This window comes from Grampus griseus, assembly GCF_964374135.1.
Source record: "Grampus griseus genome assembly, chromosome: 9".
NCBI classification, from domain to species: Eukaryota; Metazoa; Chordata; class Mammalia; order Artiodactyla; family Delphinidae; genus Grampus; species Grampus griseus.
The window spans coordinates 43,348,558-43,365,239 of NC_139003.1; the positions used below are offsets into that span (position 1 = coordinate 43,348,558).

Genomic DNA, 16,682 nt, shown 5'->3' on the forward strand with positions numbered 1-16,682 from the left:
AAACTCAAGGGTTCACCATCCTTGTGTTTTACTCAAAGTTCAGTTAATAATACTCAACACAGTAAGTAGTAGGGGTTTCACATCTTTAATTTGAATGTAGTTCCAGATAGGGAACAAATTCCACTAGAATGTCAGAGTATATAATTCACTTTATGTCAATAAACTCACTCATTCCTGTTGCCCTGGAAGACATTTGTTATCTAATGAATCTTTGTAGATTATTAATTAACCCATAAGAAATTAGTCTTATTTTAAGAAAATCCCATAGTAACGTTGGGGATTCAAATACGTACTACTACATAACATCATACTTTGCCAAGTGTTGTCAACTGTATAAACAAAAATAGTAATCATGTACTCTCTGCCCACATGGAGTTTGTGTTCTAAATTAGAATGATATACAGTATAGTAGAGGACCAGACAGTATAATAAGAAGTGCCAGTGGGAAGTATTGACAGTAAGTACTGGGCTGAAGCATATAAAACTGCTAACATTATTTAATCTATAGGAGTTAGAATAATTAGCAAAGGATAGAATATTCAGGGAAGGCTTCCTGCAGGAAAAGCAGACATGAGATAAGCACTCAAATTAATTTGGATATAACTGAACTCATGACCTGTCTCCTTTAACCTTCATCATCTTCCAAAGATGCCTCTTGATGAGTGGAGCACCAGCCAACTAGAACAAGCAATCCAGGAGCCCTCCCCAGTACTTCTCTTTTCCACTCAACCCTTATCTCCAATCAATTAATAAAGTCTGCTGATTTTCTCTCCTGAAAAAGTTCTCATAGCTATCTGCTCCTCTTGATTTCCACTGCTACTTCCCAAGTCTGAGCCTCTATCATCTCTTGCCTCATAGTATGTACCTCATTTTGTAACTGGATATCTGTATGATTATTTCATTAATTGACAAAATAGACTCTGTAATGGAGAGACCATGTCTGTTTTGTTCACCATCAATTTTCCACCACCTGCAATAGTACCTGGAACATAAAGAAGGAATAAGTAAAGAAACTGGCCTAACTGGAGCTAAGGGTTCAGGATAAAGAGGAGTGAAAGAAGTAACGATTAAGCCAGATTATGAAGGGCCTGAACCTAAAACAAGAAACTTGGTACTATTCTGCTAGGAATGGGGTTGATACTGTGTACTTCTAAAGAAATAACAAGATGGGGACAAAGTACTGATTTGTTTGATACAGTGCTTAAACTCTCTATTTCTATAAACTGAAAAAAACACGCTAGCAAGACACATAAAATTTATTTCCATTAATGATAAGGAATAAATATACAAAAGAAGAAATGTTACAAAATATATTAGAACCTTAGGTAAAAGTCTGTCAGCTCCCACCTCTGCCCTCATCTTGCTCCATCTCAGCAGCATGTGACAATGCTGACCTTGGAAATTCTCCCCTCTCTTGGCTTCCATGTGGCTCTTTTCTCACAGTTTTCATCTTACTCATTCCTTGGCTACTTCTCCTCAATTTCCGATGTTGGTTCTTGCCCTTCCTGACCTCGAGATGCTGGAAGGCCTCAAGATTTAGATGAGGCCTCCCTTCTGTTTTCTCTTTCCACACAAGTGAGCCCATCCAGTTTCAAATACCATACAGAGGCTGCCGCCTCCCGACAGTCTCTCTGCAGCCCCGGCTTCTCTCCTGAGATCCAGACCACTCAACATTTACGACTGGGTGCCCACTAGGCCTCACAGGGGGAATAGGTCCAAAACTGAGTCTTTTATTCTGTCCTCCCCATCATCCACATTCACACACACACTGTTCTTCCCCCATATTCCCCATTTCACCAACAACATTACTGTCTACCTTGTTACTAAATCCAACATTCCAGGAGTCATCTCTGCTTCCTCCCTCATCTCACCCCTTACATGCAATCCCCATCACCACGTTCTACGTATTCTTGCCTCTAAAATATGCCATTGCCACAACTCCAGTCATCGTCACCTCGTGCCTACACTTCTACAATAGTCTCTCTAGCTCTCCCCGTTTCCGTTCCACCTGTTTTCCAAATCCTTCCAGACGCAGTAGCCATAGTAATTCTTAAAAACATAGATCTGATCATATAATTTCCCTGCTTAAAACCATTTGATGGCTTCCCACTACTCATAGGATAACATCTAAATTCCTTACCATAAATGTAAGGAATACTACATGATGTGGCTCTCCCTGCCACACTTCCTCATTAAGATCAAGCCATCAAGTATCTTTTGAATACACCAAGCCCTTTATCACCTACAGCCCTTTAAATTCTTTTTTCTCCAGCTTTATTAAGGTATAATTAAATAAAGTTGTAAGAGATTTAAACTGTACATGTGATGATTTGATATATAATATGTTGTGAAATTATTCTCCTCAATGAGTTAATTAACACATTCATCAGCTCACATATTTACGTGTGTGTGTGTGTGTGTGTGTGTGTGTGTGTGTGTGTGTGTGTGTGTGTGTGAACATTTAAGTTCCACTCTCTTAGCAAATCCAGGCCTTTGAATCCTATTTGTTCAGCCTGGAATGCCCTTCCCCTAGTTCTTTCACATCACGGAAGCCTTCCCCAATCACCCTGTCTAAAGAAGCCCCCACTGGCAACTCTCAACTTCCTATCTGTTTCCCCGCCCATAATACAACCTGCAACTCTTCTGTTTATTATCTGGCTCCTCCACCAGAATATAAGCTCTCATGAGGGTGGAAATGGTGTCTCTCTTCTTAATCAGTATATTCCAATGCCCAGTATAGTGCCTGGAACATGATGGTATTTTTTTTTTAATTTTTGTTAAATGAACAAAAAATAGTCCTATTTCATGAAGAAAACTCCTTTCCCCCTTTCAGAAATTTTACATGTGCAAATTTTACTTCTAATATTGTTCCCTATACCAAAGATGAATTGTTTACAGATATTGCTATTAGCTTCATCTCAAATTTATATTTAAGAGACCACAATATAATTGGTATAATTTATAAGTCTGGAGGAGAAGAAAAAGAAGATAGTCAATGTAATGTAACAGAGTGAAAACTGAGCAAAGTTTAGAAATGAGAAAGCAACACCAGAAAATAAAAGGCAAATGGTTCAAGTGAGATGAATATGGGGCTACAAGGTCCCTGAGGAAACAAGAATACAGGAGAGGAGGCAATTCAATCATTAACTGTCTTTGGGATACTTATTACATGGCAGGCGCTGAGCTGAGCAGTATACGGTAGTGAATAACACAGACATTGTTTCTCTCCTCATGAAACTTATAGTATAGTGGGGAAAATATTAAATAAACCCATAATGAACATATAATTTTGAACTATGCTTTATGCTCTGAAGAAACAGTCCAAGAGGCCATGTGTGAGAATAACAAGGGTCATAGAAAAACTCTTACAGGAAAGTGACCTATAAGTTGAGACCTGAGGATGGATATAAATTAGCTGGTGAGCATGAGTATCTGTGGCAGGTAAAAGTTTGGGGGTAAATAGAGGACAGTATTCAAGACAAAGGGACCAGCATATGCAAAGATCAGAGACAAGGAAAAGTTTGATGAGTGGAACTGAAAGGAGACTTGTGTGGCTAAAGCAGAGAGAGCAAGAGGAATTGTGGGGAATTGCTGGTAGAGGACTGGATGGAGAGAAAGGAAGCAGAGTCCTGTAGGCCAAAGTAAGATGTCTGAGTTTAATCCTAAAATCAAGTGTGTCTTCTTCTGAGAAAGAACAGAAAGACAAACAATGAATAAAATTACAAAAGAAATTCTGAAATAAACTGATGGGAAGCAGAGTTTGTTTTGACAGTCTTGATCTTCATGGTATAGCAGGAGGATGTCTTCTGCTCAGTTTGGAGAAGAGGTGGGATCTTGAGTAAAATGACAAGGATTAATTTCTGTTGAAAATAAGGTGGGAAATCAATCAAAAACATGTAAATAGCATTCTAATTAGCAGGGGGAGGGTCCAGGTGAAGTCACACAGCATGAAAGAAGATAGAAGCAGTTGGGTCAGTTTTATGATTAATATTAGCAACTATTTCCGGTCCCAGAGCAGATCCAAGGAAAGCCAAAGATTTACTCAGGCTGGAAACTGATAAGGAAACTAGGTTAGAAATCCATGGGGTTCCACAAGGCAGAGCAAAAAGGGAATGGAGGAGCAGACGGAGGTGGAGTGGGGGTGATGGAAGGCGGGGAGGAAAAGAGAACTGAGTGATGTGAAATCAGAAAAGGGAGGAGATAATGTTCAGGTAAATGGTTCAATTCAAATCAGTCTCACAAGGATATGCTGAGCACCTTCTGTGTAGATTCTAGAGTATGGAAATGAATGACAGTCTCTGCCCTCAGAGATGTCATAGTTTAGAAAGCTGATGTCAACAGAGAGTAGACAATAATGACTGATGATCTAACACAAAAATAAGAATAAACTCAAAGATATGACGAAAATAATATGAAAATTGTTTTTATGGTACAAAGTGTTTTAATGATCACTACAGATATTTTATCAAATTTATTAGGAAAATTTCTCAAGAATTACTTTGATCTAAAAAAGAATATATATATATAAAAATGAATCACTGTGCTGTACACCTGAAACTAACAGAACATTGTAAATCAACCATATTTCAATAAAATTTTATTTTAAAAAGAATTTGGCTTCTTTTTCTGGAAATTGAAACACATTCTTTCATCAGAAAACTCTGAAAATTATAGTGCCCGAATAATAGTAATAGTAATAAACTAAACTAAATTATATAACCAAACAGAATTATTTTAACTAGTCACATAAAGAATCTGTCTCAAATAATAAAATATACCATCCTTCCATTTCACTAAATGAAGGAAAAGAGAAAGAAGCTTTAGTCATAAGAAAGACACAGGCACAAATGGTTTATAGCTGGCACTCTTTCCCCTTACTCTGACTTATTTTGCTGCTTGGCATTTTCATTGTCTAAAATTTGGTTTTCTATATATTGACTGCCTGATGCCAGAATGTTAGCTCCACGAGGGCAGGAATTGTTTGTCCAGTTTATCACTGTGCCTCTAGTACCTAGAACAGTGCCTGAAGCATAGTAAGTACTCAACAACAATTTCACTTTGGGGTCTCAATCTTGGCTTGTTATATGATGTGTTTTCTAACGGAAATGATGGATGAAGTACATAATTTATAAATTTATAAAGTGTATAAATTATCAATGATTTTCCATGAGTTAACATGTTAAGTTTTAAAAATTATAGCACTCATGTTTTATCTAATTTTGAAAGGAGAGATTATTTTTTTAATCTCTTAAAAAAATAAAAACAGGGCTTCCCTGGTGAGTAGTTAAGATTCCACCTGCCAGTGCAGGGGACATGGGTTCAAGCCCCGGTCTGGGAAGATCCCACATGCTGCAGAGCAACTAAGCCCGTGCACCACAACTACTGAGCCTGTGCTCTAGAGCCCATGAGCTACAACCATTGAGCCCGGGAGCCACAACTCCTGAGCCCACGTGCCACAACTACTGAAGCCTGCGCACCTAGAGCCCATGCTCTGCAACAAGAGAAGCCACCGCAATGAGAAGCCCACGTACCGCAACAAAGAGTAGCCCCCGCTTGCCACAACTAGAGAAAGCCTGTGCACAGCAGCGAAGACCCAACGCAGCCAAAAATAAATAAATAAAATAATTAATTTATGAAAATAATAAATAATAAAAACAGATAACAACATCAGGTAACTTATCTGCATAAGTATACTGACTAAATGTCCCAGTGACAAAGTGTGCTGCATCCAACTTTATTTTTTCATTGAAACCCACCAGACTTCACACCAGAACCCTTGGTATCTGCCTTGGCACTTGCTTATAACTAGAATACTAGTAAGCTGGAGCCCTGTACCCCTCGCCACACTATTCACTAGTACAATGTATTTGCTTCTCGTTTTATGCTTACAGTCACTTCCAAGCCTACTTTTTAACAAAAAAAAAAAAGCCAAAAATATCTTAGAACAACCAATATGCAAATACCTGTACCAAATAAAAATCATCCTATCGGTATTAGCATAAATCACAGCTCCTGAAGCTAGAGAGTGACATCACTTTATTTTTCAGTAACATTTTCCATATGGCATGGAGTATGGCTCAGAAAGTAGACGTGAAAGAAATACAAAAATTCTAACTAACCAAAATGTTTACTTTTAAATAAAAAATTAAACATTTTAAAAACAAAAAGCTACATTTTAAAAAACATACAGAGTTGAGACATATTGTACAGAGGAGTACAACTAAAGGTGCTTTACTTTTCAGAATCAGATTATATGCTCCGAGAACCACCAGCTATAAAAGTTTTTCATTTTAATTTTAAATTGTTTAAGAAATAACCACATTACACATAAATCAGAAGGGGCTAATTATTCCAACAATTTATTTGAATAAACACACTAAAAACATTTTTTTTTAAGTTTAGTAGGAAAAGTTTTTTTTAAAGGCCAGCAGCTCAGACCTGACTTCATTCAGCAGTTCAAACTGCAAGAACATCACCTTTCCCCTGTGGGTGTCTGTGCAGTGTCAGAAGCAGAATGCCATTCTGAGGTTAGGCCAGGTATTTTGACCAAAATTAAAAATGACTAAGCCACAGGAGTAGGCCAAATCACTGGGTCTGCCCCATCTATCTGTGGATTTTCTCATTATGCATATATTTTAAGTGAAAATAAAGTGATATCAAATAAGTTTTAGTGACCTTCTCAGATGAGTAACTGGTTGGTGAGTTGCTTTTAAGCACTTGAAATACTTTATCCAGGCACCCTAAAGTCTAAAGGAAAATGAAAAACAATAAATACAACTTTAATAATATTCCTGAACTTACACTGAAAGCAGAGAATTTATTGTTGAAGATTGAATTCCTCAGAGAGACAGCAGGTATTGGGAGTAAAAGTTGAAGGGAAGAAAACAGGGTGTGTATTTACTACAATTTTGAGGTGAACCAGTAAAACCTTACTATTGAAGGCAGACCCACTGGGATAGCAGAAGTTCGGGCAGGGGTAGAAGTTGAGGGGAAGAAAACTAGAAAAAAAATTTACAAATTGAGTTTGTAGAAATCCCTTCAAACCAACAGCGGCTGGAATAAATACAAACTTTTTCATCCTCCCACTTGAAGATAAAACAGTCCCAAATGTCTACTGAATATGTGAGAAAAGTTATTTTTGATATCATACAAAGCCTCAGACATAAATATTTTCCTCATGGATGCTCCAGTGTTACAAAGATACTCTTTCTTTTGGTCAACCTATGTAATTTTTAAGGATATTGAAAATTACACAGAGTTAGGGTTTCTATTGTAATATTTCATATGAGAATAGTCCAAAGAAAAGACAGCTCACATTTACAGCTGGATGAGGGTTAAAATGTTCATTTTATATATTTGTTCATATGACACAACTAAAGAAATAGAAATAGTGATGCACTTTAAAAGTTATTTAATTCATCCCCCCTACTTTCAGGCAGGGTTTTTCCCAAATTATCTTTAGACTGTTGACTATCTGTATTAGTTTAAACATCTGTAGAGAAGGAAATTCCTCAAACTCCCCTGGTATTCTATTCCTGTATTAACAGCCCTACTTCCAAGAAACTGGGCTTTGGTCATCACATTCTAATTAGTTACCAGCCAGCTTGTCTAGCAACAAGTATTTGCTAAGTACACAAAGGGAGAATGTTATTCTATTAGGTCTTTGATGATAGGCCTTCCCGGATAGTTACTCCTAATTGCTTCTCCTCTCAAATACAACTCTAATCCTGGATTCAAATATTCTTCCACTAACCTTTATTCATCCCAGTATGGACTCCCTATTACAATGGATAATTATGACCATCCTATTAAAAACTGAATGCTTTCTTTACTTATAACAATATAGTTTGATTTTCAAAACAATTTTGAAACAGTGTGTTATTTCAAAACAAGGTGGTGCTACCTCAATATTTCAAGTGAGGAAACTATGGCTCCAGAAGAATAAGTAGCTGCACAATTGCTAAATGGTTGAGCTTGCCCCTCCCACAGCAGCTACGGCAAATCAACCTTAATTTACCACCTCACCATTCACCCCTTCTGGCTCACAGATTATTATAAAACTCTATTTCTCCAAAGCTCATGTGGCTGGACTTCATTAAACTTTCTTTTCTTTAAATCTCCCTACACTTCCAATTTATATCTGGGTTCTCATTTTTTTCTCTTCTCAAATACTAACTCTTTTCAGTTTACCTGTATTCTAGATTATTCCTCTGCCTCCTCAAACGTTCCCATTTAACATGAATGTTGGATTTTAGCACTCTCATCTTGCCACCATCCCCTGACCTTCAAACATCTTGAAATATCTTTTCTAAAGAGAAGAAAAAGAAAAGAAATAAAAACCTTGATCATAGCCTATTTACTTCTTTTTCTATCTGCCTTCCTATACTGTTCCGTCCAGTTACAGAAGGATCTTCCTTGACCTTCTTCTGTCCTTTATAGTACTGACACAACCTCTTCTGGGAATTCCTTGAAATTCACTTCCTCCCTGTAGAATCCACCTCTTGTCTGGCTCTGCAGATAAGTCCCAAATCCAGTGTTCCCCAGCTTCTGCCTTCACTACCAAAGGGTTCATCCAATTGCAAAGTTGCAATGATGACCTCTAAGCTGAGGATACTAAAATCTACTTTCAAGCTTTAATCTTTCCCTTCAACTCAAATCCCTCAGATCCAGCTATTGACATATCTCTTTTCTTGGATGCATCTTAATCATCTCAAGCTCACTGTATTTGAAATGAAGCACATTATTCATAACAAAATTACAAACGTAATCATTTCCATCAATGGCAACTAAAGAACTTGATGAACTATCTATATTCATCCCTATTCGTCATACTTCTCTCTATCCTGCATACCACCATCAGATTAGTATTTCTAAAACACTGGGGGTTATTTTTGTTTTGTTTTGTTTTTTAAACCATTTTTTAAATTGAACAAAACACTGTTTTTCCATAAATCACTTATAGCTTAAGAATCTTTAATAGCTTCCATCACCATTTGCATCATGCTCAATCTCTTTTATCCAGCTTTTCAAGTTCCTATATCAAAAGATGCTTACTGGGCTTCCCTGGTGGCACAGTGGTTGAGAGTCCGCCTGCTGATTCAGGGGACAAGGGTTCGTGCCCCAGTCCAGGAAGATCCCACATGCCACGGGGTGGCTAGGCCCCGTAAGCCATGGACGCTGAGCCTGCGCGTCCGGAGCGTGTGCCCCGCGACGGGAGAGGCTACAACAGTGAGGGGTCCGCGTACCACAAAAAAAAAAAAAAAAGGATGCTTACTGATCTACCAAACTGAATTTCTAATCTGAAACTTAACCAGTTTACTTACAGACCCATATCTCCTTGCTTAGATCACCAACTCTATCTATAATATCTGCCACTATCCTTTCTAAAAGTCTAAAATTCACACCTACTTCAAGACTTAGCCTCTTTCGAAACAGCTCCACTGATTCATTCTGAAATATAAGGTAGACCAATGGCAGTTTCCTATTTTTGATACTATACTACAGTCTGTGAAATATCACCATTACGGAAAGCTGGAGGAAGGGTACATGGGATTCTATGTAGTATTTTTGCATCTTCCTGTGAGTCTGTAATTATTTTAAAATAAGAAGTTTAAAAAAGATATGATGGGCATCAACTATATATATACCAGGCATAAGTAGGATGCTGTGTTCACAAAAAAGAATACAATATATCAATATATTGAGTCTTTCATGCACTTACTTTCTATCTGGAGGTATTATGGACTGACTTATGTCCTCCCCAAAATTCACAGGTTGAAGCCCTAACCCCCAGTATGACTGTATTTGGAAATAGGGCTTTTAAAGAGGTAATCAAGGTTAAATGAGGTCATGAGGGTGAGGCCCCAACCCAAAAGTACTAGTGTCCTTATAAGAGGAGGAAGACATACCAGGAGTGTGCATGCACAGAGAAAAAGGCCATGTGAGGACACAGAGAGAAGGTGGCCATCTGCAAGCCAAGGAGAAAGACCTCAGGAGAAACCAAAACTATGAGCACCCTGATTTTGGACTTCCAGCCTCCAAAACTGTGATTGAAAATAAATTTCTGTTGTTTAGGCCACCCAGCCTGTGGTATTTTGTTATTAGTTTGCCCTAGCAAACTAATACAGTGGTAAGGGATGAAATAAAAATATTAAACAATGGTACCCTACAATAAGTACAGTAAAAGCCATATACCAGAGACCAGGGAAGCACAGAAGAACAAGTAGTGCCAGGAAGGCCAATGAATGCTTTGTGGAATATCATTTCTTCTGGGTCTTCAGCAATTAGTGGTAATTTTACCACCAGCTAAAGACTGACTCTGTAAGTCAAAGAAACTATTTAAAAGTATAGAAGCTTACAAAGCATGGTGTATTTGGAAAATACTGAGAAATTCAGTATTAGTAAAGGATTTTAAGGAAGAAAGTACAGAATATAAGGGTAGAAGGATAATGTCGGTCTATTTAGTAAGGAGCATTGTATTTCAGGCTTAGAACTTTTGATTTAATGTGGTAGGTAACACCTGTGGAATATTTTTAAGCAGAGAAGTAACATACCCATATCCCTGTTTTTCCAAAGAAACTCATATTCATGGAAAAGTATAAATTCATTATGGATGTATACAGATTTAGCTACAAGAAAGGAAAATCCATACCATTAGCCATCACTATGCACTTCCCCATGCCAACCTCACCCCCAGGCCTAGGCAACCACTAATATACTTTCTATCTCTATGAATTTGCCTATTCTGAACATTTTATATGAATGGAATCATAATATATGGTCTTTTGTACTGGCTTCTGTTACTCGGCATAATGTTTTCAAGGTTCATCCATGTTGTAGTTCTTTTTATTGCTAAAGAATATTCCACTGTATGGATATACTATATTTATTTATCCATTCATCATTTGAGGAATATTTGGATTATTTCCACTTTTTGATTATAATGTTTCTATGAACATTCATAAGTTGTTTGTTTTTGATGGTAGTACTAAAAATAAAAGAGGATTTTTAATACAAGAAGACTATTGGTACGTCATTTTAGTAGTCTGAATAGGAGATAAGAGCATTAGTAATGTAATGGCAATGTGGACAGTGAAAAGAGATATATTTGGGAGGTGCTACCATCAGGTTTTGGTAACTGACTGAACATGGAGAGGAAAGGAAACAGACTCAAGATTGTTTCTGAGGACGCTGGCCTGGGCATTGGGTAATATCATCGACTGAGATCAGGCACACCGTAGGAGATGAGTTTCATTCAGGCATGTGGAATTGGAGAGGACTGTGGGGTATTAATGGAGACATGTGAAACCTGGAAGACGCCAGACAGAAAGGTACAAATTTAGAGGCACATGGAATTCAGGTGGTAGTTGGATCAGATCGTCCAGGAGAGCATAAAGATGGAACACCAATAGGCAAGAGACAAAAAGGAACAAGAAGGCATAAAGCAGACTGGAAAAGATAAGCCTGCGGGGGCCAGGAACAGTTTCCAACAGTAAAAGAGAAGCCAAGGAATGAAAACGTTTTAAGAAGGAAATGGTCTTACTGAAAAAGGCTGCAGAGCAGTCAAGGGGGTTGTAGGCAAAGTGTTCACCCAATTTAGCAATTATGTAGCCACTTGGGAAAAGGTTAAAAAAGTGCTCAGAGATCAATATCTTGCATGATTTGGCCTACTTTTGGAGAGGAGAGGCAGAGGTAGGAAGGAGGCAGAATCCATAAACTAGCTGCACAAAGTCCTGCAAAGTACTTGGGTCTCTTTATCAGAACTGAAATACAAACAAGCCCCATAAATACAGGTCATTGCCCTTGAATAACATAAAAGTCATTAATTTCCTGATTTATGACACCAGTCCTTGTTTTTTCCTTACCACCATTTCTGATACAACTATAGTCATTTTATTGTTGGCATTTTCTATCACAGTCTCTTTTTACAAAAGTTATATTCGTTATTTGTATGAAAATGTACACATTATATGGAAGAGAACTAGCAGGAGGACACTCAGACACCACCTATAACTGTGGCACCCAGTATAATTATCATTAACATACACCTCGGTTTATATGCGTCTGGACCAGATTTTGAGACGTGTATCACTGAAGCTCTGTCTTTTGCTTTCTGCCTTTATTGACTTACTTAGAAAGACTTATCCTGCACCTCCATGTCTATGTATCTACCTCTATTTCATTGTGTGTTTTTGTGTTTCCTTTTTTTTTTTTTTACATTTACATCTCTTATCCATCTGAAATGTATCGTGGCACACAGAATGGGCTAGGGAATCTATTTTTTCTCCAAATGGTTGGCCTGTTCCCAGAAACATTTTTCAATTAATTCACCTTGTCCACTCTCCATTGCTTTGAAATGTCACATTAGCACATGAGATCAGAATTCAGGCTAGCACCTTCTAAATTCTTACATACATAATTTTGGGGAGGGGGGATTCTCCTACTTATAGATGTTCTAATTATCCCAATTGTAATCATAAAAAAGCAAAAGCAGGGCTTCCCTGGTGGCGCAGTGGTTGAGAGTCCGCCTGCCGATGCAGGGTACACGGGTTCGTGCCCCGGTCTGGGAAGATCCCACATGCCGCAGAGCGGCTGGGCCCGTGAGCCATGGCCGCTGAGCCTGCGCGTCCGGAGCCTGTGCTCCGCAACGGGAGGAGCCACAGCAGTGAGAGGCCCGCGTATCACACACAAAAAAAAAATTAAAAAAAAAAAAAAGCAAAAGCATAATACAAAGATATTCACTCAAAAACGAATTGGCCACTTATAAAATTAGTCTCTACTCCAGTATCTTTCCACATTTAACACTAGAGGAATCCCCATCTGCTATCAACTTTTTGTATTGGTTCATCTCTCACCAACTGTTGGAAACTGTTGCAAATACAGCATAAATGGGCTGCAGAGGGAAATTACAAACCTTGCAAATGATGCAAGATGCAATGCAGTTAAAGTGTTATTAGAGAACCGCTTGTATCACATGCAAGGACAGTACCCGGAGAAAATCTGGCAATTGAGGACAGGAATAGAGATGCAGATGTAGAGAATGGACTTGAGGACACGGGGAGGGGGAAGGGTAAGCTGAGATGAAGTGAGAGAGTGGCATGGACATATATACACTACCAAATGTAAAACAGATAGCTAGTGGGAAGCAGCCACATAGCACAGGGAGATCATCTCCTTGCTTTGTGACCACCTAGAGAGGTGGGATAGGGAGGGTGGGAGGGAGACGCAAGAGGGAGGAGATATGGGGATATATGTGTATGTATGGCTGATTCACTTTGTTATAAAGCAGAAACTAACAAACCATTGTAGAGCAATTATACTCCAATAAAGATGTTAAAAAAAAAAAAAAAGAAAATCTGGCAATTGGTCCAGTTAACAATGAAGAGAAGAAAATTGGCTAGAATGATGACATGATAGATGTTTCTGAAGAAAATGGTTTGCAGATCAAAGAAAGATCCCTAGGAAAATGGATAATGCCTTGGAATATTTTTTCCTAAAAATTACCTTCTTTGTGAAGGTGCTAGTTAGGCCAAATTTGAGTGTCCATCATCATACCAGAAACAAAGCAAAAACAAAAACCTCACGCAATTTCTTCATTGCTGTCTCTAAGAACTGGCACAAAATTGCAGGCATAACATAAATTCTGGCAAATATATGATAAACTTACTGTTGATTTTAACTTTACTCTTTTTCAAACAAATCTTTTGTTTTCCTAATGAAAACAATGAAATGTTGGTTCCAGTTTCAGGTAGTCTTCTTCTGATACCAATTAGTCTCGAAACTTCCATACTTTAATCACTAGCAATCTAAGGTAAACCTCAGCCTCAAGCACCTGCAGGGTTGCAGCAAGTAACAAACAGGTATGAGAAAGCCAGCTAGGCAACTAAAGGCATTCACATTCAGATTTTTTTTAAAACACTACCCTGGTGGCCCTCTGTAACTCTTGTTCTAAGGGTAGAATACATACCACTGAGATTAGAAAAAAGACATTTAATGAAAATGCAATATTCCCCAGCTGAAAGATGTGAATACAGAGGTACAGATAAGAAAAATACAAGTTTGATGGTTCTGTAATAAAAAGAATACCCAATAAAGATTAGGCTAAATCCTGATAGAGAAGCTGAAGGTTGATAAAGGCAAGCAGGAGAAATGTGAGGCAAAGAAGTCCATAAGGTAATTCCCAGTGGGAAAGATTTTCAAATTCTGGACGCCAGGGAGGATGTTGTCATCATGGCCTTTACTGGAGCAAAGAAAGGGCACATCCAAGGTGCTGGGTTCATAAAGTCATGAGGCTAGAGAAGACCAAGAGTTTTTTATTCTGAGATTCATCTGTAATTTAATAGGGAACATGGTAAAATTACACACATCCCTGCCTTTTAATACCAACCACTAAGTCACTTCATCTTCCTAGCGCCTTCGTTACCTCAGCTGTTAAGAGAGGGAAGTAAACCAGATGATTTCTGAGTTCCTGCGCAGCTATTAAAAAAAGATCATGTCTGTGAAAAATGCTTGTATGCTTATGTGTTCAGTAATCTACTCCTTTCTAATATGCCACTTTACCTTCACATATTCTGAAACAACTACTATAGCTAAACATCAGAAATTTCACAACTACTGGTTTGAAGCAGAAATAACTCAGAAATAATCTCTGTAATAATGGTACCATGTCACCTACTGAGATAATAAAAATTAAGCACAAAGCAAATACAGGGTAAATCCTTATTATATTCCTTATAGCAAAGAAAAGAGACTGTGTGAAATTTCTGCCCTTTTCCTCCCACAATTCTAGGCCAATTTAAGTGAAAACAAGGCCAGATCAAGAATAGCTCACACAGGAGGAGGCTCTGGCTAGAAATATATTTGTACCGTGTGGTCTGTGTGGTCTAGAGGGAAGCACAGTGCACTACAAGATTTGGATTCTAGACCTAACCCTTCTGGTAACCATGTAACTCTGGGAAAGATATTTAGCTTTCCTTAACTCAATTTCTATTTGTAAAACAGCAATAATTCTACATGTTTCTTCTACCTCAGAAACGTGTTAAGTACAGAAATAAGTATGTGAAAAATCTGAGCTCTATGGAGGAAAGGTATTATAGGCAATAATGGAGCATGGTAATGACGAAGAGCACTGATTTAACAAATTTTAAGAACTTGCTATCATGATTGGATATGGCAGGTGGGAGGGAGAGTCACTCAACTAAAGTCAAAAAGTGGGTCATCATTAAGTAAAAGCAAGCAATTATGACCGCGACAAATACGCACAGCCTCAATCTCTCCAACGGGATGAACTCGGCTAGACTAGTGTGACAGGCACACACCTGGCTTCCAGATTCCTGGTTTGTGAACAAACACATTTTCCATCTTCCTTCATTTCTCCCTCCCTTCCTTCTCTTCCTCCTTTCCTCTGCCTCTTCCTTCCAAACATTCAGAAATTTTACATCAAGGGTTTCAAAGGACACAGCCCTGAAGTTGCTTCCAAATCTAGTTATTTAAACAAATGTCTAAAGTTCTATAATCAATAAATGTGACTAAAGAAGCATCGTTTCTCTCCAGGTGTCCAGGTGTTTGCTCACAGCAATGCCACCAGACTCCCAGTGGCTGTTTCCAAAGAGGCTCCAACAAGGACGTGGAGAAGACAAGGCAGGGCTACCAAGGCCTGCACTGACAAACACACCAGCCAATCAGGGGGTCAGTCCATCTCTTTTTAAGCTTTCCCTTTTATGTATTTGGCCTTCTCCCTCAAGCCTCCTTTGTTTCTCCAATTGGCAAGAAAGGAGGGAGAGCCATATACTGATTGCTGATTATAGTGAATATTTTTCATTTAGTATCTCATTAAGCCTACATATTTATTTCTTAGGAAAATCATCCTAACAGTGGACAGAGATGGATGAATCGAGGCCCAAGGACCAGTTAGGAGGATGTTAACAAGGGCAAGATGAAGAAGACCTAAATTAAGACAAACTATTAGAACTGTTTCTAAGTAGGAAGGCAATTCTATTCTGAGATGCCACATTAGAAATATTACTTTGGAATGAAAGTTAGGTTCTGCCTGTGTATGATTAAGGCAAAAAAATTTTCAAACCATAGAGTACAGAATCCCATGGTCCCAAGCCAGCCGTTCTCTCCACCCCAAATTTATAAGGTGAATTATGCATACATCTGTACAATGGTAATAATTATAGTTTGAATTTTTTGAGTATATCTCTGTTCCAAGAATTGTGCTAGGTGCTTTACAAACATATAATGCCCTAGCAACAAGGAAGGCATTATTATACCCACTTTGAAAGGAGAAACTAGACTCTGGAAAGTTAAGAAACATATCCAGGTTATATGAGCAGTAACATCAGCATGGGGGGGCGGGCAGTAAGTGTACAAAACGCATGTAAGGAGGAAGATGAAAAACTCCACACCACTTCCCATACTATGGTCCTTGCTTTAGGAGGAAATAGATGCTACCGCTGCTGCGTTTAATAAATTCACTTACTTATGCTCCTTGCTGCTGCCATAAAGAGACACACTAAGTAGAGCTAAGCAGAACTTGGGAGTTGCGGCCTCTAAAGGACCGAATGCAGCGCTATTGACGGCTCAGCCCCTGACTGTGGGAAGGGCTGACTTGGATGCCCATGGTCATCACTGACTGCCCAGGTCTGGGCAACCTGGATCTCTCTCCCCCTGACACATAG

General features: G+C 38.5%; 1 protein-coding gene across 1 annotated transcript in view; it reads right to left on the minus strand.

The window, feature by feature from the left end:
- The window catches only part of BBS9 (Bardet-Biedl syndrome 9), a 441,327-nt gene that overhangs the window by 45,152 nt on the left and 379,493 nt on the right, over positions 1–16,682 (minus strand). The window lies entirely within an intron of this gene.